At 36.3% G+C, this 23,681-nt stretch overlaps 1 protein-coding gene and 1 pseudogene across 2 annotated transcripts in view; both read right to left on the bottom strand.

Moving 5' to 3' along the window:
- The window catches only part of LOC146997269 (cullin-5-like), a 572,661-nt pseudogene that overhangs the window by 11,344 nt on the left and 537,636 nt on the right, over positions 1-23,681 (bottom strand). The window lies entirely within an intron of this gene.
- The window catches only part of LOC146997277 (uncharacterized), a 32,247-nt gene that overhangs the window by 1,786 nt on the left and 6,780 nt on the right, over positions 1-23,681 (bottom strand). The gene's annotated exons all lie outside the window — the stretch shown is intronic.

Raw genomic sequence — 23,681 nt, 5'->3', positions numbered from 1 at the left:
AGAGCCGCACTAGGATTTTTGCCACCATTTGTTTCAATTGAAACTTTTATTCTCATTCTTCAGTTGCATTCTTAAAGTTTATTTATTTATACAGGAAGAAAGAAAGAAATCAATCAAATCAAAGTAAATTAGGAAAAGATATACCTGTTTTCTCCTATATTTATTGTTCCCTGTAATTTCTTTTGCCTGTTGCATTAAATTTATTGAAGGAAAATTTACAAAATCATTCAAAATGTATTTCCTAAATCCTTATGCGAATTTAGCCCTTCTGATCATTTCGGCCACACTTTAATGGCTTTTACAATTTGATGTTTGCATATTGACAGCTGCCTATACTGAAATATGCTCTCCATTGTCCTCGAAAAAAGAAAAATTAAAGTTCCAGGTAATTTTGCAATGAAGGACACATATATCTTATTTGAAGGGCAAGAGGAAAAGAAAAAGATATTTTCGGATGGGAATATGTAGCATTTTAAACACCGTGTTTGTAAATGTCATCATATAGTAGCAACACTTGAGTCATATGTAATTATACACATATATGAGAGAGACGACGATGACGAAAAATTAAATGGCAAAACATGGCCGAAAACACTTTCCTGGCCGGTGCAAACAACACAAAACACAAGAAAGATCGGACACCAGTTACGCTTAGCACAAGAGAAATTAAAAAGTAGGAACAAAATTAGACACTTATGGACCTCAAAAAAGGTGTTCGAAATTACGACCTGCACCCTGTTACGGGTATCCCATCTCTCGTACATCCAACATGAGATGCTCTGGAAAATACCGTGCATCCCCAGGACTTTACCAGCACCTGCCACAATATGTGCCACAAGTTCCTGTTGGACTTCTAACTGGGGTTTCGTGCACTTATGTGTTGAAGTACCCCGAGACGAACTGATAATGCAAGTTAGTTCTCGTGATCTTGCTGAACAATGCACTGGACTATCTCCACCAAACCCATGTTTAGGATACGTTCCGAAGGAACTTTCGAATACTTTCTTTGATGGCGATCCCCTGCTTTTGTTCTTATTTCTTGGTTTCCGCTGCGCTAAGGAAAATAAAAAAATATCTTCACAATGTTCGTACCATATTTTTCTTGTGTTGTCTCTCGTCACTATGGGCCAGGAAAGCGTTTCCGACAATGCATTGCAATAAACGATTATATATATATATATATATAAACAATATATATACACGATATATATATATATATATAATCTTATAAACATATGTTACCGTGAAAGACCGAAATTGGAGAATATCGACATTCACCGGAGAATGTCAACATTCACCAAATACGTCGGTGAAAGATCAAATATTGCATTACATTCTTCTACATTCGGACCCTCACCGGTGTACTTCGATAATCACAGATATGCTCTGGTGTAGATTGAAAAGAGCGGAGTATATGTACACATTGTTATTGCAAAAGGAAGTGTTCCACAAATAAATGCAGTTGTAAAAGCAAGGGCCTCTTGTGCAATTTAAAGTGTTATATATATTATATATATATATATATATATATATGTATATAATCGTATAAAAATATGTTACCTCGAAAGACCGAAATTAAAGAATGTCGACTTTCACCGGAGAATGTTAACATTCACCAAATACGTCGGTGAAAGATCGAATATTGCATTACATTCTTCTACATTCGGACCCTCACCGGTGTATGTCGACAATCACAGATATGCTCTGGTGTAGATTGAAAAGAGAGGAGTATATGTACACACTGTTATTGCAAAAGGAAGTGTTCCGCAAATAAATGCAGTTGTAAAAGCAAGGGCCTCTTGTGCAATTGAAAGTGTCATAACAGTTTAAGTTGTTGCAATAAATAAGATTTGAATCACGTAATTTAGTAAACATAGCTTGAGTAAGCTCCCTGTTCCGAGTCAGGATAGTTCATGTTTCCAAAGCAAGCAAAGAGGAATACAAGTCCTGATAGTGGCGCCCGACGAAGAAGAATAACCATGGCCGAGTTTCAAGAAGAACCTGTGGTGCCTGCAGAAGCGACTCAGAATCCAGAAATGCCAGCTGCCGCCCTGGAAGGATTTGGGTACATCGTACAGACCATGCGCGCATCGATGAAACCAGAAGCAACATTTAATGGAAACTCACCGGTAACCAGTTTTTTGGAAAAATTGGATGACCACTTCATGCTGTATCCAGTCCATGAGTTCCATAAAGTCACCTTAGCTACCAGCGCTTTGAGGGGCCAAGCGCTTAATTGGTTCAAATGTATAGGCAGAAGCCTCTTGGGTCAAGCGGGAAGTCCCACCTATACTTACGAAAATTTTAAGACTGCCTTAATAAAACCCTTCCCTGTCGTAAGAGATCGTGCAAGTTTAGAAACGGAACTCTTCAGCATATACCAGCAACGAATCGAAAATCTTTCCACCTTTATTTTAAGAAAAATTCACGTCTTTAAACTCTTGTATGGAAACCGTCCGGATCCTGAGATAATTCAAGTGATTTTGCCGAGTTTAGTTCCCCAAGTACAAGACTTTATTTAATTAAGGAATCCGACTACACTGGAAAAGTTATTTGAGCTAACAATCCAGTTTGAAAATAGAAGAACGGCGGACATCGAATGAAGACGCCAGTTTGAGCAACGAAGCCAATTTGGTGCGCCAAGACCACAGCAAAGGCAAGAACACGGCTACGGAAGCAAATCGAATCAGAGGGCAAGGACCAAAAAGTATCCAAAAACAACCGGCGAACGTCGACAGTTCAATAGTAAGCCAGAAAAAAAGTCTGAAGGCCAGCGGAAAAACAAGGAAGGCATGGAAAGGAAGAAAGAAAATTAAACTAAAACGGATTTCTGCTGACGGGAGGGTGCGGAAATCCGAAGGCCAAGAAAAGCCCTCTTTCTTCAAGTTAAATACAGTTATTGTGAAAAATTTGACTCTTCCAAAGATTGAAGTTAGAGTTTTATAAAAGATTTTGCAGCTATTGTTGAACCATTGTTAAAATTAAAAAGGAAAAAGGCAATTTTCTCGTCCACGGCCGAAGCCAATAGTGCTTTCGAGAAATTAAAGCAAGCATTAACGCAAGCCCCTGTTTTGAAATTTCCTGAAAACGATGAGAATTTAGAAATTTCAGTGGATGCTTCGGATTATGCGCTAGGAGCGGTACTTTCGCAAAATCAGCAGCCCGTGGCATTTTTTAGTAGAACTTTAAATCAAACACAAAAAAATTATTCCGCGACTGAGAGAGAGGCACTTGCAGTTCTGTTAGCAGTGCAAAAGTTCCGAGTCTATTTTCGAAAGGTCCAATAACAGTGTATTCTGATCATGCGGCGGAAACTAGATTGTACTCAGGGAAAAACTTATCCACAAGGTTAATAAAATGGGCACTAAAGTTACAAGAGTATAATCTGGTAATTAAGCACACGCCCCGGAAAGGAAAATATCGTAGCAGATGCCCTATCCAGAATAAAAATAGATGAAGAAGTTAATACTGTAAAGGTGGCAATGCTCACAGCATGTAAGTTACATTCCCGAGAAACTGTGATAACCGAACTGAGTAAGGATCCTGAATTTAAAAATATTTATGATTATTTAAAGGATCCTGAAAATTTTAGCCACCAATATATTGTCGCGATAAGAAATAGGACGGCCCATTACGAACTAATAGATGGTCTATTATTTTTTACAAAAACTACGAATTCCAACAACGAATTTCGACCTGTTATCCCAGCTAGTCTTAGATTAAATGTACTGCAGGAGTTACACGACTCCGCTTTAGCTTCTCATGCTGGTATTCGAAAAACCATCCAACGCGTACGCGAAGCAGTTTATTTTCCTGAGCTGCAAAAGTTAACAAGGGCGTATGTCCAGTCCTGCCCAACATGTCAAGCAGTTAATTATATTAATTTCCGCCCGGCCGGGTTTCTAAATAGTATTAAATCGGAATTTCCAAATGAAATAATTGGCATCGATTTATTGGGCCCTTTCCCAAAAAGTCAGTTAAATAAAAGTGGCTATCACCTTGTTATGGTTGATTATTTTAGTAAGTGGATCGAAATTGTTTCCTTAAAACGAGCCTCCTCGAAATTAGTTACTGATTCTATTTTAAATAAATATATTTTAAAATACGGGGCGCCCCTAAAAGTAATATCGGATAATGGTCCTCAATTTGTAAGTAATATATTTGAAGACATGTGCCAAAAACTGGGCATACGTCATTTAAAAATGGTCCCGTATCGGCCGCAATCAAATATAGCGGAACGGGTCAATAGAAATATAATGAAAATTGTCCGTAGTTATGTTAAAAATTTTCATAAAAGCTGGGTTAACTATGTCAATGAATTAGGTTTCTCCCTTAGGACCGCAAAACATGATACGACGGGCAAAACTCCTGCTGAGTTATTTTTAGGCAGAAAGATTATAACGCCGTTAGATAAATTATTTTATGTTCAACAAAGAGCCCCAGAATTTAAAATGGGCAATATAGAAAAATAAATTAAAGAAGCAAAAAAGAACACTGAAGTAGCACAGAGAAAACAGAAGCTTTATTATGATATGAAACGACGGGGAGTAACTTATAAAGTAGGACATGAAGTGTTAAAAATTAAGCATTCACTTTCTTCAGCACCAGAAGATAAAACTGCTAAATTTTATCCACGATTTGAAGGACCATATGTCATAGAAAAAGTAACTCAGGCTTAGTGGTGTTAAAAGCCAGGAATGGTGAAACCTGCACCGCAAACGTAGACCAGATAAAACCATTTTATAATCGTAATAAAATGCCAATATTTCAAGATCTTTTGCAGGATCCGGCACGGCAGGCACAAGCTCCAGAGGTGGAACAACGACAATCCCAAGGGCAAGCCATTAGTAGACAGGAGCAATTGAAAAGAAAGTTCCCCCGTTGGAAAACTGAAGGTAACAAGAAAAAGAAGTCGTTCCACCGACCAGAGAAGAGAGAGCACGACCACCCCCAGAATGAAGAAGGGAGAAGTACGACTAATGCAAAGAAAGCCAGGAGAAATGACAGCAACTATAACACGGCTCCAAAACAGAAGATCTACCCATCGGATAGGAGTCTACGCAGCAAATGTCGACGAATTGATGAAGGAAGACCAGCTGCAGATGCAAAGACGCAAGAAAAATTTGAACAGCCAGCAACGAGATCCAGGCAACAACGAGAGACAGTTGTCCCGGTTCCGCCAAGACCAGCTGCCATCAAACGGCCGTGACCACAGGCAGATGCTAAAGGAAGGGACCGAAGGGCGAACCCGCACAAGAAGGAAGATCAACCAGACCGTAGTCTTCGCTACCTTCCAGGACTGGGCAGAAAAAAGGATGTCTGAATATCACAAAGATAAGTAAAACTTTATGTTACTTTGAAACCGTAAGTTAATTTTTCAATCTTACTGCAAGTGGCAGAATTCAAGAATTTTTACCTCATGTGAGGCCTACCTTTATCGCCAAAAAGGCGAGAAAGGAGTTGTTACCTATTTTGGTATTGTTTTTCAGTTACTCGCGAGTAAAACTAAAATTAATGTATAATAGGAATGTGTAAATACTTGAATATTGAAAAAGCATTGATAATCTTTGAGAAAGGTACCTTAAGAAAATTGTAAAAATTATTGTATAAAATTTTATTTAAAAGATTCTGGCAAGAAAGAAGTTTTAATCTGAAAGACTTTTGAAATGTAGAATTTCAATGCAGAAGAATTGGCACTTGCTTGGAAAAGAATAGAAGTTAACAATGTACTACTAATGTATGTTTTAAAATGCGTAAAATTAACGGCATGTTAATATGTCCTTATATACAATCTGAACTGTTATCTTAAAAGTTAAGAAATATTGTGATATGTTAAAAGTAAAAATATTAGAGTAATGCCAAAAATTTTAACTTATTCGTGTGACTGTAAAAAGAGCAAATTATTGTGAATATGTGATAAAGGTTGAATGAATGTAGTTAGGCTCTCTGACGCTACACTTCAGAGTTAGCCACTTTTCAGAATTGTAGCTCAGGGTTTAGAGATGAATATAAGGTGTGTTCTGAGGTTTTGTTATGTTGAATTTTAAGACGTTAGTGTTTTGATTGCAGGCGGTAGTGTTGAACACTTGTACATAGACACGCTCGTGTTTGGTGTTTTTCTTTACAACACAAGTCAGAGAGCACGGGGAGATAATTAAATAACGTCATGAATGAAATAAGAATTTTAAAGGAGAAATATAAATATTCATGTTACTTGCCATTTGATTGTGTAACATTTCATTAAACTAGTTTTCCTTCCATAAGGAACCAGATTTCAACTAAGAAACTCCTGTTTATAGATGCAGTACAGATGAAAATACTTGTCCATAGAGATGATAATGTAAAAACGACTTTTTAATATCTAGTTTCTAGAGAGAAATGTTTGAAAAAGATTGGCCTCGCGTTAGATTCTAGAGCTAAAAGTTTTCAACAAGGTCGTTTTAGACCTCAGTTTCAAACTAATTAACTCTGGCGGATAGTATGTAAGGATCCTAAGTTTTACTAACGTTTTTGATGTCATTTAAAACGCTTAATTACAGGGCCGTAGTATAATACACAACCCCCCCCCAAACCCAGAAGTATAGCGATATACAATAGTGACGTGATCGAAGATTCTTTGGAAATAATCGTTGTCATCGAATGACATGCATATTCTATTTAAGTAATCGTAGTCATCGGCTTTAATATTCTTTGCAAATGATCTTTGTCATCAAATAATCATTGTAAAGAATCATTCTCATCGGATAATCATTGAAAATAATCATTGTCGTTACATAAAGGGGCATAGTAGCTGATGTATAAAGAATTGTACTCAAATTCTAATCAAAAGAATCGCATATGTATGCAATTTATCATATGATCATTATTTACAGCAATGATTCTTATATGTTTTCGACCTACGGCTCCTAATGACGCCGCGGAAAACTTGCGCAACAGTGACAAAAAGAATATTTAAAAGTACAATAAAAGCTTGAAAGCTAGGGAAAATGTGTGAATTTATTTTCCTTTTATTTAAATGAAGCTTAATGTTTTTAAAGGAAATTGAATATTGTAAACAGGAGTCAGCAGTTTAAATATATGTGGGATTTTGCCTCTTTGTTTTTTTTTTTTTTTCTTCGTAACATCATATCCTCCGGAACGGGGGGGGAGATTTGAGTTTAGAAGGAGGTACCCTCGGATTTCAAAAATTCTTGGTAAAACTTTTCGACTATTGTTATCTTCCTACGACTATCACTCGAGATGTTATATAAAATTTCGGAAAGCGCTGGAGATCAAATTGCTTTATTTAGAAAAATGATGGCTCTTCTCACTCTCAAATCGTATTGTTTAAGAGAAATTTTTAATTTTAAAAAATATGAAATAAATAGTATTGCCAAACTCGAAACTTATTGTTATTATTTACGGTTATATTCTGAGTTGAAGAAAGCACGTGATTCCATATAACGTCACTGTATGTCGAAAAATATTTCGTTAATTTCAGTATTTTAAATGAATAGCTGCTTTTGGCAACTTTTATGTTTCACCTTTAGATACGTGACACGATATGCTATCGCTACGTTAATTCTTTTATTGAGATTTTGCAAATTTGTTATATTAAAATAAATTTAAATCATAACTTCAAATGTATTACCCCAAGTGTCAAAGTTCTTTGTTTCCTGACTTGGCAAGAAAAATTTATTTACGAATAGCTGGTTGCTTGGAAAGAATGAATACATTTTCTTCATAATGAAATGTTTCTATGCATTTTATGCTATTCTAATTTTATTTATAAAAATTTAATTTCTTTTATTGTATAGTTCCTTTCTGAGTAGAAGTTTAAACTTCTGTAGGTATTTAACATATTTTAGATGAATGTTACTTTACTACAGTTACATAATTTTTTTTTCAATTTACTAAAATGTCTGAACGCAAGAAGACAGCACAAATGTTACAGCGAGCTACATAAAAAATGAAGTAAAAAGCACTAGGAGACTCAGCAGGCAAGTAGAAGAAAACTTGCATGCTTCAAAAATGAATGAAGATACAACTAGAAACTCAGCAGGCAAGCATAGTGACAAGAAAGGTTACGCATTCAAGAAACTGAAGAAGAAACGAATAGGAGTTCCAGCAGACAAGCAACAACTCAAGAAACTTCGCTGGCTCAAACTGTATCAGAAACTAGTAGTAGACGCAAAAGACCTTCAGAAAACCAAGAATCACTGCGTGCTCCGGAAAGGTAAGCAGAAGCGAAACGGAGGCCCATTAGGAAAGCGGAACGTCAAAAGAATATGCGCGATGACGGGAAGAAGTCGCAAGTAAACGAAGGATGCAAGACTGTCCGCGTCATCGTCAGATTCGACAGGAAATACCAGAACAGCTCAAGAAGCTGCATAAACAACTCAAGACGCTGCAGATTACGGTCAATTTCGGTTCGAAGAGGCAGAGCTCATACGAGGAAACAAGCTTCGCATGAACACATCACGACATACACGTAGTACTCTTCACAATGCAGGAAGTTTACTTTGAGCAACACACTGTATACGTAGAGCTCGTAGACATATATAGTAAAGATTTTGCTTTGTCAACAGCCCCCTAGTAAAATGTATGAAGTTTATATTGACATCTCACAATACCTGAAAGAAATTTTTCTATTTACTTCTTCATTTACTATTTTCTTAAATTTCTTATCAGTAATCCTGTCTATATATTATAGATATCAAAATCAGAAAAAAATTAATTAATTATATTTAAATGTATCTAAGTGATGAATACTTCGCCCCTGTTCGTACCGAAACAACACGATGTAATTGTAGATACCTAGAAAGTAAAATGTATTCAGCAGGCTGTACAGCAAGCGACAACTATAAATGGTGATAACACAAGAATGTTATATAATGTTATATACTGGCAGAATTTTAAAAAAAGAACATATACATCACTGTTTTAAAAATACGAATTTTGCATCAAATTGCAAAACAAATATCTTAAAAGCTGCCTTTCCATGCATAAGAGTTCAGGATTCGGAAAATTATATTTTCGTAAACGGTTTAGCAAAAATAACAAAAATTATTGCCTTGAGAAATGGATAATCTTGGTATGAATACGAATTACGCCAAGACTACTCGTCAATGGTTGTTTTGATCACGCTTTAATGTATATATATAACCCTTAAAAAACGTAAAGTGAGTGAATCTACTATTCGAGTGTGTCTTTATATCTTGAGTATTTAAGAAATAAGAATTGCATTTATCTATCTCGAAAGAGCTAACGCTATTGCCCGAATAACAACGTTTATTTAACACTTGATATAACCAACTTCATATATATCTTGAAATAAAACATAAATTTCCTAATGAGATACTACCAATTGCAGAAAAAATACAAAAATAATGGAATTTCTAATAACACTACAAGTAACATACCGAGGAATAAATTGCGCTGCAAAACTGATGCAATCTACAATATGTAAACCACAAAATTTATGTACCGCTATAGAAATGCAATAGAATGAGAAATGAAACTGTGATGAGATTTATAATGAAAAATTTACCATAAACTATTAGTATATGATATAAGTAAATATATACTTTTAATACTATTCATTTAAATATGTTCAAACGTTCATAATATTCATTACTTACAAACGCTTCTTCATCCATCGAAGCATAGCACAAGCCATTCTCAATTCTGTGCTGGTGCACGTCAATAAAATAAGGATAAATCCAAATTTTTACAAAAAATCAATCGCCTTGACTCGTTTCTCAGAAAACGTATGTCTACAAATGCAGTATTAATATATCACATCAATATAATTCGGGATCATAAAATCACCAAACAACGCATTAAACGCAAAAAATCGCATTAAGGCAGAATGAAGAATTTTCACTCTTACAATGACTTTTACAACAATATATAATAGAATCGAATTTCTAAACTAAGTGTTCATTGTTACACCATATTTCATTCTTGGGGAACCTTTCATGGTTGTTCAGTAATTCTAACTGTTAACTGGTATAAAAAGAATTATGATTTCATATATATGCACAGACTTATATATGTATTATATTAACACGTATCTGTAGTAACATACATCATCTTATATTATATGTATTCGCATAATTCTAAATTAATTATACTAGTCAACATAATTTGTATATTGATAGCAGCACAGTTTTAAAATTATTTATTACTATCTGCTTGCTAACGATTATATAATTAAGTACAGTGTTTCCTCGACAAACGAGTTTAATATGTTTCGTAACCTTGCTCGTATCTCAAAGCAATTTTCCGCATTGAAAGTAATCGAAATGCCATTAATCCGTTCCAGCTCCCAAAACACGACCTCAGCTGTTTTTTTAAGTGTTTCTGAATAAGAAAAATGTAGTTTCTTATTCAAAAACAAGAAGAAACCTTTATTTATAAATAACAAATACATATTCTATAAAAACATAATTAAAAGAAAAAGTGCCTACGGAAGCGCTTAATTTTTGTCACTGGTCTTCGCTCTTTTTGTCATGATCTGCTCATTTTCACCCGCAGATCGTTTAAAAAAACTGTCCAAGGAGGTTTGTTTCTTCCTACCTGTCAAGGTATTGCGTAATCGAGTTAGGCAAGTTTCGTTGAACAACTCCGATTTAGGACTAGTTGCAACTTTTTCGCGGTGATTTTTATCCACGAACTCTACAACTTTATCCCACATTCTCAAGATCTGTTTTATATCTCTTGCAGGGATAACCTCCTCCATCTCTGGCTCCTCTTCAAAACTAATTTTTCGTTGAACCACCGTATGCTGCTGCAAATGCAGATCGTGTAACTCCTCGGTTGTCAGCTCCTGAGACTGTTCCTCTACGAGTTCGTTCACATCTCTCTCCTCCACCTCCAGACTCATGGATTTTCCCAGAGAAACAAGCTCCTCTACCACTGACACTTTGGGTTCCAATCCTTCGAATTCTCTTTCAGCTACAGCCTCAGGCCACAGCTTCTTCCATGCAGACGTTGTAACACCCAGCCAGGCCTGAACAATAATTCTTAGGCACATCACGATGTTAAAGTGGTTTTTCCAGAACTCTCGAATGGTAAGGTTTGTGTTCTCTGTCACCTCAAAGCAGCGGCGAAAAATGTGCTTGGTGTACAAATTCTTAAAATTAGAAATCTCCTGCTGATCCATGGGCTGCAGGATAGGAGTGGTGTTGGGTGGTAGGTAGGGAAATTTTATATACTTGAACTCTTCGAGTAAATCATCTTCGAGATTTGATGGGTGAGTAGGGGCATTGTCGAGGCCAACACCAGAACAGAACACCAGAATTATCCACTCCACAAAGAAGTTCATTCTGTCCCACGCCTTCGGATTTGCCCTCCACATATCTTCTTAAAATTATAACTGGCAGGTTTTCTTTTAAAATATTATATGACTTAAAGCCTCTGGGGTTTTCCGAATGGTATACTAACGGTGGCTTGATTTTACAGTCGCCATTCGCATTGAGGCAAATTGCTAGATTTAATCTATCCTTAATGGGTTTGTGACCTGGCATCTTCTCCTCTGCCGTTATGTAAGTTCTATTCGGCATCCTTTTCCAGAAATGCCCTGTCTCGTCACAGTTGAGGACTTGCTGGGGGGATGTATCCTTTGGCTACTATCTGTTCGGAAAACATTTTGATGTAAACATCAGCTGCCTTTACATCCGGATTTGCTGCCTCACCATGCCTGACGACGGAGTGAAGGTCGGTCCTTTCCCTAAAGTTGTCAAACCAGCCCCGACTGGCTTTAAACGGGTCTTCCGATTCCACGTTTGTAGAAGTGTGTGGGATCTTCTTTAGAAAATAACCGTAAATCGCTCGTAAATAACTCGTAATAGTGCCTTCTCACAAAAGATGCTTTGTGTTAAGGTTCCTCCTTGAAGCTGCTTCTCTCTCACTCACACCATCAGTAGTTTCTCCATGTCTTGACGGAGAGAGGTCGGAGCTTAAAAATTATTGTAACGCCCTTAGTTGGCGTTATACTTTAGAACTCCTTTTTTAATTTGTGACAATCATTATAAGCCATGTAGATTTTTCCTTGTGGCTTCATTTGTTTTCTCTTCCAAAATTTCGAACGTCCAACAGTTTTGTCAGTTTCGGGCTTTTGGTATGGAGAGTGAGAAAATGAGATAAGACCAGAATGAACTTCAGTTCTGAACTCTGCAGTTCAGCATAGAGTAAGGAGTATTGACAGATTTATGTTCGCTCTTTACGTGCGCTTTTCATCGTATTTTCTTCATCATTCTCAGCACTTTAAAGTGATAACTACTAGCAGTGTTCCTTTATATTTCGTATATTTTTGGAATTATATTTTTTACTCGTACTTTTCGAAAAACTCCAGAATTGTTTAGTGTTTTTTCGGGACAAATAAATTCTAACAAACTACCAGCTCTTCCGCATGCTTTACGAACCTTTATGCCAGGAACAATTTTGGGTGTTAGAAGTAGGACAGAATGCTAGTGACAAGAACAATTGAGGAGCATCTGAGGCAGCTTGTGACAGTCTTTGCTGCGTTCCAGGAAGATATAAAAGGAGAGGTTGATTCCTTTACAGAAGAGATAAATGCGTCCAACAAAAGAGGGAAAGGGGAAATAATACCAGTTCAAGGAAAGATGGAATCTATCCAAAATTGATACTTAAGCCTGTCAAGAAGAAATAAAAGACAACAGTAGAAGATTTTCGAGGATTTTGAAAGCAGAAATAACATGGTCGAAAGGAGAGTTAGAGAAACTGGAGAACTTGTTTCTGCTGTCAAACAGCAAATCAAAGAAAGAGTTAATGCTGTCAAACTACAAATCAAAGGAAGAGTTTCTGATGTCGAACAACAAATCGATGACAAAGTCTCTGCTGTTGTCGCCAAAGAATCTGACAGCTTTAACACATTCATAATGACAACTGGAGACGATTCTGATACCTTTAAATAGGTACCTATGTTTTCCGACCCATTTTGTCATGCTTTCCACGTGTGATGGAAAAAACATGTGACATATGTACAAGGCTCAGTTCTGTATAGCTCCAAATGGAAATGGGTAGGATTCCGAAGACAAACCTGTAATTTCGCAGCTTCTCTGAGAATAGAAGAAGACGATATCGGTCCCACTCTTCTAGAAACCCAGAGGCTAGATTTTGATGCTGTACCCGGTACGCGAAAGCTCTACTAAGAAGTGTTTAAAAGACTACAGAAGGCTGCAGTTAATATCTCGACAGCAGAAGCTCAACAAAATAATCCAGAAGCTCGCCATTGTTATGGAAATGCTCTCCCATCTCTCCTTTTTTGACTGCTCAACAGAAATACGTGAAGTACAATCCATGAAATACTTCCTCGGTGGCATACGGGAACCTGAGGTATAGAAACAATTGCGAATAGTGGATCTCAAGGATTTAAAAAATGCCTAGAGTGTACGCCATGAAAAACGTGGCAGTCCTTTCAGAAACTTGCACACACCATTGCCCAATCGGAACTACTCCAACCCAGAAGCTAGTGGACAAGTGACAGCTCGTCCAGGCAGTCTACCCACTTAAGTAAGTGTCTTAAGGCGGAACAGACGTCAGACGAAAGCGACCTTAGTATGCTAGAACTGCAGTGGTGATGAACACTTACGAAAGAACTGCAGAACACATTAGGACACAGAAGATAATGCTGCTAATCAGCAAGAAGTCACGAAAACAAATCGTGGATGTTGAGCGGAATTTGCCAGAGATTGCCAGATATTGAGAAGTCCCACATAAAATCCTTTCAGATTTCGGTTATGGTTGGTGGCAATAATGGACTTCTCAATCATGAGGCATAAAAATAGAGTTCCCTTAGTATAACAATCGATACATGAGTAATTTACCATCATCCAAAACCTCAAGTCGAGATGATAAAACCAGCATGAACAGAACTTTTCCTTCCAGGATTATAGCTGAAAACAGAAATTTCCGGTAAGGCATTATGAAATATGCTAAGAACGTTAAGAGCGCGAAATGAGTACTAATAATATGTTCTTTCGTTGAATTATCAAGGCCGTCATTCCTGTGACGGTTGAAACGTAAGTGCCAAAGCTAAAGTCATTGGGGAATGAGAAGTGGTTGCATCACGTTCTCCATTGAACTACGTTAAGGGGTCTCGTACACCTTAAAACCCTCAAAATCTCTGAATATGATCCTGTTGTAAGAATTGGGATAGCATATTTATTTTTAAAGCTATTACTTCCAGTTTTTTACAGCTGACTACATAGCACAGCTGAATTAGTAAGCAAATAGCTTGTGTTGCCACATATGTTTTTATAATTTAATCTTCTTTGTGAGGTAATTTTTTATATGTTCACGTAATACTCCCACTTTGCGTGCACAATTTAAAACATTCTGTTATATATTTTAACTTCATAGTTAATATACAGCTTGTATAGCATCTAAAGACTACTGTGAACCAAAAATCTTAAGAAATTTATACAATGCATTTTAATAAAAAATTTTTAATATTTCCATGCGTAAAATTTTTGACTATTAAAATATTCAATATATTTTTTGGTTCAGTTAGATGATAATACTCATATAAAGAAGTCCATTAAATTTAAAGTGTGTACCAAGAACCGTTTTTAAAACATCATGCGCGCAACAGTGAAAATTTATGTTTTGAGATAATCAAGTTTTAATGTAAATATTTTTTTTAAATACTTCTCTTGTTATAAAATATATAAAATGCTTATGTTCTGAGAGATATTGTAATATTATATAATTTCCAATAGTTGGTATAAGCATAATTAATGTAAAATAAGCTGCCATCATCAAAGTATAACATATCAACTAAAAATGATTTGAAACTTCTACGCTATCAATAATACAACTAAATTTTTCTTACAAACTGGAACTTACTTATAGGCAAATGTTTCAGGTAAAGTTCTCTGTAATGTATTATTGTATATCAAACATATAAATCATTTAATAGTTCTTCCACAGAGTAACTTTAGCATACTCTAAATGCTATGTATACAACTGGGAAAAAATGCATTTTAAGAAAATCGAGTTTTGATGCAAATATTTCAGTATACAACTTTCTAATAATAAAGTGCATAGTATATTTATTTTCAAAATGATATATTTAAAATGTATAAATCCTAATAAATTGCATAAGCTTTTGTCAATATGAAACACATTAAAATTACCATACTATATAAAATACCATGACAGAATGATAGCCGTGTATTAAAATACGTGTAGCATATTTGAACAAATAATTTATTTTTACATAACCACATCAGTTAAGTACTTTCAAGCATTTAAGCATATGATATGTATCATATTATGCAACATTATTTAAACATAGGTGGGAAAAAAACCTTTAAGACTTATTTGAAATTGTATGCTAAACTGCTACATTCATCGAAGTATAACATATCGACTAAGAATGATAAAACTAAAACTTCCTTACAAATAAGAATTTACTTATAGACAAATGTCTTAGCCAAATGTCTTAGCTCAAGTTCTCTGTAATATATTACTGTATATCAAACATATAAAACATTTAATAGTTCTTCCACAATGTAACTTTAGCATACTTTAAATGCTATGTATACAACTGCGAAAAACCGTATTTTAAGAAATTTGAGTTTTAATGCCAATACTTCAGTATATAACTTTCTAATAATAAAGTGCATAGTATATTTATTTTCAAAATACATTTAAAAAGTATAAATCCTAATAAATTGCAGAAGCTTTTGTTAGTATGAAACACGTTAAATTTACTTTGCTATATACATTACCATGACAGAGTGATAGCCGTATATTAAAATACATGTAGCATATTTGCACAAAAATTTATTTTTACATAACCACTTTAGTTAAATAAACTCAAGCATTTAAGCATATGATATGTATTATATTGTATAATATACATATTATTTAACATGTGTGAAAAAATCTTTTACGACTTACTTCAAATTGTATGCTAAACTGCTAAAATTTTATTTACAAATTAAAACGCACCAGCACAATAAACATCCCCATCATTTTTATGGAGGCCTGCACTTCTGACATTTTTTGCTGCCTTTCAAGTTTACGCTGTTGTTTTGTTTCTGACAAGCCTTTCTTTTCTGCGTTATCTATTCTCTTGTTATCGATTTGTAAAAATCCTTCAATAGAAAACTTACTTCTAAAAAGCTGTAGCTCATTCATTACAGAATGTCTACCAACAGACCTTTCGTTAAAAGCAATCACTGCTTCATTTCCAGCAATTTGAACTATCCTACTACCAGCACGACATGTCTTTGTACAAAATTTCGAAATTAAGGAATTAAATGATTCATTATTATTTTGTGTTTTGCCGCCAAGGCAACGTCTCAATAACGAAGGTTGTGACAAATCTATAAAAACTGGCTTTATTGCCTCCATTACAGCGACTGGTTCAGAATTTATATGCTTATAATCAGCTTTATTTTGCTTAGCTATATTGTATTTGCACCATGTGGTTTCATTTGTAGGACAAACGTCATGAATCGGCTTTTCATCACTCGATATTTTCTGGTAGTAAATTGCCCAAATGGCTTTTCTGATATCACTAACAGACTCATTATATTCTCTAATCGCATTACCATAATACGAAGTTATTTCATTTATTAACTTATCTGTTAGTCTCCCTTTCCCAGACAGATTTTACCGTCATTTAATTTTACTTTTTTTCTTTCAAGTTTTAATTTGCGTAGCCATATTCCCATTCGTTTTTGAATATGTCCAACACACTCAAATTTTTCTATATTTAATGAACCATATGGTTTGGCGTCAGTTATACCTGCAAATGGTTTTGCATCACTTATGTAAGGATCTTAAGTTTAACTAACGTTTATTTTATTTTAAATCTTTACTATCACTTCTTATTTTCTACTTCCGGCCAGAATTAAAAGCGTTAACTTATTTATGCAAAATTTGTGTAGCGAACGCCGTTACTTAAGATGTGGCTTTTTGCCAAGCGAGAGAGAGGAAGGAGTTAGTCGAAGCAGGCCGCTTACCTTAGAAGTTTTACTCAGTTGCTGGTTGCCTTCCAGGCCAGAGGTTTAATCCTCGTGATAATTTTTAAACGTATATGTAGTGTTAACAGTTCTCTGTACTACATACGGCTTCCTGTTAATATAAGGCCAATCTTCCACGTTTATTATTCCAAAGTTAAGTTAGAGTTTAGTTAAATATTTTTATATTCTTACGTTTAGACCACAAGTAGTGGGTCTTTGTATTCCGAAGTACGGAAATTATTGTAAAGAGAGAAAAATAAAGTGTTTTGTATACCTTTCTTGTGTATCCTGTCTACTTCCCACAGTTATTGAACATAGCTTTAGTAAGCTCTCTGTTCCGAGTCAGGTCCTTGCATATACCCGAAGAAAGTAAGACGGAACATTGAACCTGAGAGTGGCGCCCAACGAAGAAGAATAACCATGGCCGAGTTTCAAGAAGAACCTGTGCTGCCTGCAGAAGCGGCTCAGAATCCAGAAATGCCAGCTGCCGCCCTGGAAAGATTTGGTTACATCGTCCAGACCATGTGCGCTTCGATGAAACGAGAAGCAACATTTAATGGAAACTCACCGGTAACCAGTTTTTTGGAAAAATTGGATGACCACTTCATGCTCTACCCCGTGCACGAATTTCAAAAAGTTACCTTAGCTACCAGCGCTTTGAGGGGCCAAGCGCTTAATTGGTTCAAATGTATAGGCAGAAGTCTCTTGGGTCAAGCAGGAAGTCCCACCTATACTTACGAGAATTTCAAGACTGCCCTAGTAAAAGCCTTCCCTGTCGTAAGGGATCGCGCGAAACTAGAAACGGAACTTTTCAGCATATATCAGCAAAGAATCGAAAATCTCTCAAGCTGTATTTTAAGAAAAATTCACGTCTTCAAAATCTTGTTAGGAAACCGTCCGGATCCTGAGATAATTCAAGTGATTTTGCCGAGGTTACTGCCCCAAGTGCAAGACTTTATTCAATTAAGAAATCCGACTACACTGGAAAAGTTATTTTATGCTAGCAATCCAGTTTGAAAGTAGAAGAACGGCGGACATTGAAAGAAGACGCCATTATCAACAGCGAAACCAATTTGGTGCGCCAAGACTACAGCAAACTGAAGCACACGGCTACGGAAGCAAAGCGAATCAGTGGGCAAGGAAACCCGAGCATTCAAAAACAGCCGGCGAACGTCCACAGTTCAATAGCAATCCAGGAAAAAAGTCTCAAGGCCAGTGGAAAAAGAAGAAAAGCACGGAAATGAAAAATAATTTAAACTAAAACGAATTTCTGCTGACGGGAGGGTGCGGAAATCCGAAGGCCACGAAAACCCCTCTTCCTTCAAGTTAAATACAGTAATGGTGAAAAATTTGACTCTTCCGAAGATTGAAGTGTTGGTGAATAATATCCCAGCCACCGCACTCCTGGATACAGGCGCGCAGTGTTCCTGTGTGGCAGAAGATTTTTTTAGGAAGTATTTTCGTAAATATCGTATATATAATTCGGATAATACGACAGTGTTAGCTGCGCAAGGAGAAAGATGTAAGTGTATAGGTAAATTACCGCTGTATGTCCGTATCAAGGACGAACAAGTAAAGGTTATGTTTTTCATAGTAAAGAATCTGCAAGCACATATTATCTTAGGAATAGATTTTCTTTCAGAGGCACAAGCAACGCTAGATTTTTAAGAAGCGTCCCTTAAGCTGACAATGAAACCAGTTCGTGAAGAAAAGGCTGAACCGCCGATATTAAACCTTGACCACCTGCCTAATGAAGAGCAACGAAGAATCCGACAAGTGGTAAGTGAATTTGCTTCGTTATTTAGTGATATTCCAGGATTTACTCAGGTTACTAACCATAGTATTGACACCGGAGATTCAATGCCAGTTCGCCACAAAGCATACCGGTATGATAAGAATAAGGAAAAAATTATAGAATGGCATATCACCGATAAGCTACGTAAAAAGATCATAACGCACATCTCAAGTAGTTATGCTAGCCCGGTGGTTTTATGTAAGAAAAATAATGACTATCCATTGACACATCCAAAAAGGTGGAGATTCGCAATTGACTACCGTAAATTAAACACCATAACTAAATATCCGGTATATCCGTTACCTATTATTGAAGAAATTCTAAGGAACATAACATCCACCAAATATATGACGACTTTAGACTTAACGACTGGTTATTTTCAAATAGGGGTTAGGCCTGAGGACGTGCCTAAGACTGCTTTTATAACCACGTCTGGCACTTATGCATTTCTGCGTATGCCATTTGGCCTTTCAGGGGCACCGGCAACATTTCAGCGATATATGGACATTGTGTTAAGGCCTGTTCATGGAAAGTCCACATTTATCTATTTAGAGGATATCATTATTACTAGTGATAATCTCGACCAACATGTACAGGATTTAAGACAGGTGTTTTCTTTATTAAATGAAGCCGGTCTAAAAGTTAATGTCGAAAAGTGCAAATTTGCAGCCCCTCAATTAAAATATTTAGGTTACAAAATATCTCAGAAAGGAATAGAGACAGACGAATCAAAAATAATCGCTGTACAAAAGTATCCGACTCCAAACACGGCGAAGAAGCTCTCTTCTTTTCTAGGACTTTGTTCATATTATAGGTCCTTTATAAAAGATTTTGCAGCTATTGCTGAACCATTGTTAAAATTAAAAAGGAAAAAGGCGAGATTCTAGTGGACGGCCGAAGCCAATAGTTCTTTCGAAAAATTAAAACAAGCATTAACGCAAGCCCCTCTGTTGAAATTTCCTGAAAAGGATGAGAATTTAGAAATTTCAGCGGATGCTTCGGATTATGCGGTAGGAGCGCTACTTTCGCAAAATCAGCAGCCCGTGGCATTTTTTAGCCGAACTTTAAATCAAACACAAAGAAATTATTCCGCGACCGAGAGAGAGGCACTTGCAGTTCTGTTAGTAGTGCAAAAGTTCCGAGTCTATTTTGGGAAGGCGCCAATAACAGTGTACACTGATCATGCGGCGGTAACTAGATTGTACTCAGGGAAAAACTTATCCCCAAGGTTAATAAGATGGGCACTCAAGCTACAAGAATATAATCTGGTAATCAAGCATACCCCCGGAAAGGAAAATATCGTAGCAGATGCCCTATCCAGAGTTAAAATAGATGAAGAAGGTAATACTGTAAAGGTGGCAATGCTCACAGCATGTAACTTACATTTCCGAGAAACTGTGATAACCGAACTGGGTAAGGATCCTGAATTTAAAAATATTTATGATTATTTAAAGGATCCTGAAAATTTTAGCCACCAAGATATTGTGGCGATAAGAAATAGGGCGGCCCATTACGAACTAATAGATGGTCTATTAATTTATACAAAAACTACGAATTCCAACAACGAATTTCGACCTGTTATCCCAGCTAGTCTTAGATTAAATATCCTGTAGGAGCTCCATGACAGCCCTTCTTATGCTTCTCATGCTGGTATTCGAAAACCTATCCAACGCGTACGCGAGGCAGTCTATTTTCCTGAACTGCAAAAGTTAACAAGGGCGTATGTCCAGTCCTGCTCAACATGTCAAGCAGTTAATTATATTAATTTCCGCCCGGCCGAGTTTCTAAATAGTATTAAATCCGAATTTCCAAATGAAATAATTGGCATCGATTTATTGGGCCCTTTCCCAAAAAGTCAGTTAAATAAAAGTCGCTATCTCCTTGTTATGGTTGATCATTTTAGTAAGTGGACCGAAATTGTTCCCTTAAAACGAGCCTCCGCGAAATTAGTTACTGATTCTATTTTAAATAAATATATTTTAAAATACGGAGCGCCCCTAAAAGTTATATCGGATAATGGTCCTCAATTTGTAAGTAATGTATTTGAAGACATGTGCCAAAAACTGGGCATACGTCATTTAAAAATGGTCCCGTATCGGCCGCAATCAAATATAGCGGAACGGGTGAATAGAAATATAGTGAAAATTATCCGTAGTTATGTTAACAATTTTCATAAAAGCTGGGATAACTATTTCAATGAATTTGCTTTCGCCCTTAGGACCGCAAAACATGATACAACGGGCAAAACTCCTGCTGAGTTATTTTTAGGCAGAAAGATTATAACGCCGTTAGATAAATTATTTTATGTGCAACAAAGAGCCCCAGAATTTAAAATGGGTGATATAGAAAAACTAATTAAAGAAGCAAAAAAGAATACTGAAGTAGCACAGAGAAAACAAAAGCTGTATTATGACTTGAAACGACGGGGAGTAACTTATAAAGTAGGGGATGAAGTGTTAAAAATTAAGCATTCACTTTCTTCAGCACCAGAAGATAAAACTGCCAAATTTTTTCCACGATTTGAAGGACCATATGTCATAGAAAAAATAACTCACGCTGTAGTAGTGTTAAAAGCCAGGAATGGTGAAACCTGCTCCGCAAACATTGATCAAATCAAACCCTACTATGATCGTAATAAAATGCAAATATTTACAGATCTTTTGCAGGATCCGGCACGGCAGACACGGCGGGCACAAGCTCCAGAGGTGGAACAACGACAAGTACAAGGGCAAGCCATTAAGAGGCAGGAGCAAGTGAAAGGAAAGTTTCCCCGCGGGAAAATTAAAGGTAACAAGAAAAACCGTCCAGAAAAGAGAGCTCACGAACACCCCCAGAATGAAGAAGGGAGAAGGACGACGTATGCAAAGAGAGCCAGAAGAAATGACGGCAACTATAATCCGGCTCTAAAACGGAAGATCTACTCATCCGACAGGACTCTCCGCAGCAAATGTCGCCGAACTGCGGAAGGGCCACCAGCGGGGGAGGAAAAGTTACAAGGAAAATTTGAACGGCCAGCAACGAGGTCCAAGCAGGAACGCGAAAGGATTCTCCCGGTTCCGCCAAGACCAGCTGCCATCAAACGGCCAAGACCACAGCCAGCGGCGAAAAAGAAGGTATTCAAGGGTGACCGAACTGGAGAAAAAAGAAAGCTTCTAGAGGAAGGCCCTGAAGGGCGAGCCCGCACAAGAAGGAGGATAAAACAAACGAGAATCTGCGCTACCTTCCAGGACTGGGCTCAGAAAAGAATGTCCGAATATAACAAAGATAAGTAAAATTTTATGTTACTTTGCAAACGTAAGTTAATCTTTCATTCTTACTGCAAGTGGCAGATTTCAAGAAGTTTTACGTCATGCGAGGTCTACCTTTATCGCCAAAAAGGTGAGAAATGAGTTGTTACCGATTTTGGTATTATGTTTTTCAATTACTCGCGCGTAAAACAAAAGTTGATGTATAATAGGAATATGTAAAGACTTAAGTATTGTAAAAGTTATTGTATAAATTTTATTCAAAACATTCTGGCAAGAAAGAAGTTTTAGTCTGAAAGACTTTTTGAAATGTAGTATTTCAATGTAGAAGAATTAGCACTTGATTTGAAAAGAATAGAAGTTAACAATGTACTACTAATGTATGTTTTCAAATGCGTAAAATTAACGGCATGTTAATATGTTCTTATATACAATGTGGACTGTTATTTTAAATGTTAAGAAATACTGTGATATGGTAAAAGTGAAAGTAATGTTAAAAATTTTTTTTATTCGTGTTACTGTAAAAAGACCAAATCATGGTGAATATGTGTTAAAGGTTGAATGAATGTTGTTAGGCTCTCTGACGCTACACTTCAGAGTTAGCCACTTTCAGAATAGTACCTCAGGGTTTAGAGTTGAAGTTAGGGTGTGTTACGAGGTCTTGGTATGTTGAATTTTTAACACGTTAGTGTTTTGATTGTAGGAGGAAGTGTTGAACACGTATACATAAACACATTCGTGTTTGGTGTTCTTTTACAACACATGTCAGAGAGCACGGGGAGAGATAATTAAAATAGTCATGAATGAAATAAGAATGTTAAGAGAAATATAAATATGCATGTTACTTGCCATTTCATTGTGTAACATTTCATTAAACTAGTTTTCCTTCCAGATCTCTGGAAGGAACCAGATTTGAATAAAAGCTCCTGTTTAGATGCAGTACAGATGAAAAATTGCGTGTCCTTGGAGCTGCTATTGTAAAAACAAATTTCTTTTTTTTTTTTAATTTCTAGTTTCTAGTGAGAAATGTTTGTAAAAGATTGGCCTCGCGTTAGATTCTAGAGCTAAATGTTTTCAACAAGGTCGTTTTAGACCTCAGTTTAAAACTAATTAACACTGGCGGGAAGTATGTAAGGATCTTAAGTTTTACTAACGTTTATTTTATTTTAAATCTTTACTATCACTTCTTATTTTCTACTTCCGGCCAGAATTAAAAGCGTTAACTTATTTATGCAAAATTTGTCTGGCGAACTCCAAGTACTTAAGTTGTGGCTTTTTGCCAAGCGAGAGAGAGGATGGAGTTAGTCGAAGCAGGCCGCTTACCTTAGAAGTTTTACTCAGTTGCTGGTTGGCTTCCAGGCCAGAGGTTTAATCCTCGTGATAATTTTTAAACGTATTGTAGTGTTAACAGTTCTCTGTAGTACATACGGCTTCCTGTTAATATAAGGCCAATCTTCCACGTTTATTATTCCAAAGTTAAGTTAGAGTTTAGTTTAATATTTTTATATTCTTACGTTTAGACCACAAGTAGTGGGTCTTTGTATTCCGAAGTACGGAAATTATTGTAAAGAGAGAAAAACAAAGGGTTTTGTATACCCTTCTTGTGTATCCTGTCTACTTCCCACAGTTATTGAACATAGATTTAGTAAGCTCTCTGTT

Source organism: Stegodyphus dumicola, chromosome 5 (genome assembly GCF_044657685.1).
Source record: "Stegodyphus dumicola isolate Sdum_Otavi_A_Nest chromosome 5, ASM4465768v1".
Taxonomy (NCBI): domain Eukaryota; kingdom Metazoa; phylum Arthropoda; class Arachnida; order Araneae; family Eresidae; genus Stegodyphus; species Stegodyphus dumicola.
The sequence above is the reverse complement of the archived record's forward strand: the minus strand, read 5'-3'. Positions and strand labels throughout refer to the sequence as shown.